We start from the raw sequence: 4,273 nt of genomic DNA, 5'->3' as shown, positions 1-4,273 counted from the left end.
CGCCGCTGAGGGGAGCGCGGCGGAGGCGCGCGGGTGTTAAGGGCGGGCTCCCGTCAGCCCCGCGGAACGGGCTGGAACTTCGTCCGTCTCGGGGGGCGTGGGGAAGAGGTTGAGATTTCTGAGATCGTCACACACACACACACAAACAGGCACACCCCACACACCCCCCAGCCCCTCTCCGGCTGCCCCTCATTCCTGTGGAGACGGTCACAGGCATTACTTGGCCTGCTCAGGGGGAGACGGGGCTGGAACGTCGGAGCTGGGCAGGGGATTGCCCACACGGGGAGAAAATGTCTGTCAGCGTCGCGGTGAAAAATTTGTGTTCGCGCTCAGGCTGTGAGGATCCGGAGACCGCAGCAAGGGCGAAGTACCGCAGGTTTGCTTACCGCCCTGTAAGGCGGGTGAGCCAGGCTGTAGCTAAGAGCAGGAGCTCTGCACCAAACCTGTCTGAGGGGCCAGGGCTCGTCCATCTCTGCACCCCTGACATGTCTCTCTTTGGCCGCTCTAGTGCACATGATTGGGCTGAGACACTACGATTTGTGAATTTTACCTTACAAGAGCAAGCCGTGAAGCTGGGAAGCTGCTGGAGCCAGATCCCTAACTTTGTCTTCACCTCAGCCTTGAGTCTGAACTCTATCCTAAAACTAACCCCAACATTGAACCCCCCAGCCTAAACTGACCAGAAACCTCGTATTTCTGTATGCGTTTCAAACCCCAACCTTCAGCTGGAACAGACCTGGCTCATCTCTGCTGGGCAACACACCCTGGAGAGAGAAGAGAGCTCCAGAGAGAGCCTGCTTCTCGTTAACATCACCGCAGCTACCAGCCCACCGCGAAATCCAGCCAGGGATGGACAGCAGAGAAATAACCGTGTTAGTCTGGGAACGGAAAGGGAGCTGATCCTGCAGAGCCCTGGCAGCAGAGCAGGGGTGTGGGTCTCGCCAGCCTCCCCTGGGTGGGGGGGATAAAAGGGGCTTGTGGTGTGGCTGCCTTCAAGAAAAGCATGGCCAGAATGAGTGTGCACGTGTACCTTGGTCGCCTGAACTGCTGCACGAAGCCCACGAGCAGGTGCGGAGGGAACGCTTTCAGGCTTTCCTTTCCGTAGCTCACGTTTTGGAGGAGGGTATGCACAGCATGGCTCTCCTTAGCGGTGTGCCTGCACACCCCCCCAGAGCAGTGCTCCAAACTATACCTTTTACTGCATTAAAATCGAAACAAGGTCAGTGCTAAGCAGCCTATCTCCTCAAGCTACAAAAACAAGGCAGTTTGTGCAGCTGAGACATAACAAAGTGATAAAACAGACTTCACCATTCAAGGGACAGTGTTTAAAAACAGAGAGAGAAAAAATGGTCCCCAAGCAAGTGCTTTTGTAATACGCACGCAGTTTTGCCGTGAAGGCTGCCACAAGCTTTTGCTGTGTTTGACTTATGACTTTAAGAGTTGGTTATTTTAATGGATAGCCTGCTGTTTCCCGAAACAATGAAGGCATTTAAAGGATGATTGGAGCGGGAGTATTCAGCAGGAGATACTGGTTTTTTGAAGCATTCACCACTTCTGTGGAAAATTCAGATGACAGGTGCATAAATCTTTATTGACTTGGCCATTAAAATGTAAATAAGTGCAGTAACTGCAAAAAATTATATTGACACTAACAACAGTTATAAATATTCACTGTACAAAAATTACAGTAAGATTTTTGACAGGAAATAGCTAAGCAAGAGCAGGAGACACTTCTCTTCCTGCCCCTCACACATGGGCTGTAGAAAAGATAAATGCTGCTGTCACTGGCCAGGGGACAGTAACCATTTATTTCAGTATCTATGGTTATACTTCCCCCCCAACTTCAGGTGTTTTTAAGAAAGTGTGAAACAAAAGATAATATCAACCAGAATTTAAATATCTAGCCAACAGAAAGCATGTGTGGCTATTTTGGTAGATGCTGATTTTGACAAGAGACTCACATTTTTTGCCCATAGCACGTGATTTTAGGTCACTCCGTCTTGTAGTGCCTAATTTGAGATACAGCCCCTGAGTCTTCTCACAAGGATGTGTTGGGGATTTAAACTCCATAAAGGCCTACAGACCCTCCCTTTACAATGTTGTTAAAACTCAGAGGGTTTTGCACCAGAGAACTTGCACCAGGGAACCAGAGAGAAAACAGAGGTGCAAGAAGAGAAGTCCACATCAGGAGATATGGTTCCTTCCTCCACAAATGTCAGTCCCTAGAGGGGTGATGTCCTGAGAGCTGAGAAACCGAGACTCCATGTTATCACCACTCAAATCTACAGTCTCCGGCCGAGACTGTCTCTGGAGGAATGCTGAGTTGCTTTTTGACATAAAGTCAAGCAGCATATATTTTATTGGGTGTAGATGCAAATTTTGGATTAAAAATGAGAATGTCTGAATGGAGCTGGACATAAATCTGCCTGGTTACAGCAAATACCATTAAAATATGACAAGAGCACCAAGCCATCAAACATTTTAGGCTTAAATGCAATTACCAAAAAATTGCTAGCCTTCAGGTGTGCGTTGGAAGCATGTTTACCTTTTAAAATTATTTTATCATATTTTTGCGGATTTGGGAGTGCAGATTTTCAAGTATTTCTTGCACAAAATCAAAGCAAGTCTTTCTAAAGCAAAATACATTTTCAGTTCTGTAATCCATGTTTGCAAAGTTGGGAACATAATGCTCTTCACATCTCCCCACAGAGAGAACATTCTTGTAGTTATTCAAAACAGGACATTTTTGCCTAGCTGTGTCATTCGCAAAATATTTCTTTAAAACACTAGCAGTTTGCAGGGGATTCTTCTCACAATCGGTGCCTGGGAGCTCCTTTTTTTTCATAATGCATGGGGAATATCCCCTTTCTTAATAAGTCTGTCTGCAGAGCATTAGTCTGGAAGGAGCTCCTTCATCCCACGACAGGAGAGCATTGTGTTGTAGAAAGTGAAAATGAGGACTTCCATCCTTTCCTGAAGCTGGCATTGGTTATTTGATGGTTAAATAGAAACTTTCTGGGGAAAGTGGTAGAAATATGTAAACAGCCATTGTATGAAGTGTGGTAAGGCCTCACACCCTTCTGCAATTATAGCAGGTATAATGAAATATGGTGCTTTCTTCTCTTCACGCCCACTCTGGCCTTCCCTGTATTCCTTGGGGTGCTGTTGAAGGTAAAGGCTGCAGCCTCTGCTGTCCTTTATTTGGCATTCAGGCTTATAACCCACACTTGCTTCAGCCTCCCTGGAGAGAAGAGGTTTGAGGTTTTTTTCCTCCTTCTCTTGTTCCTTCCCTCTCTGTGTTGCCTGCCAGCGGCTGTCCTCAGCTGGCAGGACCTACAGCCTGCGTCAGTCCATTGCAGAGTAAAAGGCAGAAAGCAGAGGGAAAAATAAAAGTCTGATAATTTTGCTGCGCTCATGTGTCTCAGGTGAGCTCAGGCGGCTCCATACAGGCCCCACCAACGCCTCCACATGGTAATTTGGTTCTACGAAAGCAGAGCTCTTGCGTAACTGCACGCTTTTGGCACATGCATCAATGGGACCAAGCTGTCAGGCCCAAGACCCAAAATGTATTTTCTAAGGAAGCCTCAGGCTTCCTATGTCCCCAGGGAAGCCATGGGGGGTACACAGCCAATCTCAGAGAATGATTTGTCAGAAGAGACCCTGTAAGGAGGCACACGTAGCGTTGATGATGTCAGCTAAGGTATGCCCATTTACAACAACCGATGAAGAACATCCAGTCTGCTGCAGCACAGACATAAGGGAACAAGCACAGACATCAGCTTTAGTAGTTGATCAACAAGTATGGGTTAGGATGAAACACGTATTCAGCACCAGTTCAGGAAAAAAGGCTTGTGGGATGGGTCTGCAGTATTGAGAACATAGTGCCACCTCAGACTGATGAGCAAGCAGTACATATTTACAGAGGAAGAAGCAGTAATACTAAGAAGCTTGCTTAGACCTTTTAAGAAAGTCTTAGGGTGCTTTATAGGAATGCACATCATGCTTTATGAATTAAGCTCAGTAAATTGAGGCTTTTGGCTTATGTTAGGCCAAAAAGAGATGTCAAGGGAATAAGAATCAAAAGAAGTAGTTTTAGGAGAGAAAAAGTGGTAAAAGGAGTGAACTCTATACCTCTAACAACACAAACTAACCAGTAACAAGATCAAAAATGGTACAGAGGTTAACAAAACTGAGGTAAAGGTTACATTCTCGTCCTCCTGGAAGCCAGATGGCAACTAGATATATCCAGTTGTCATGTTTCTTTTAGTGCTTT

The sequence above is a fragment of the Haliaeetus leucocephalus genome, unplaced genomic scaffold (genome assembly GCF_000737465.1).
Source record: "Haliaeetus leucocephalus isolate CR32 unplaced genomic scaffold, Haliaeetus_leucocephalus-4.0 Scaffold317, whole genome shotgun sequence".
Taxonomy (NCBI): domain Eukaryota; kingdom Metazoa; phylum Chordata; class Aves; order Accipitriformes; family Accipitridae; genus Haliaeetus; species Haliaeetus leucocephalus.
The sequence above is the reverse complement of the archived record's forward strand: the minus strand, read 5'-3'. Positions refer to the sequence as shown.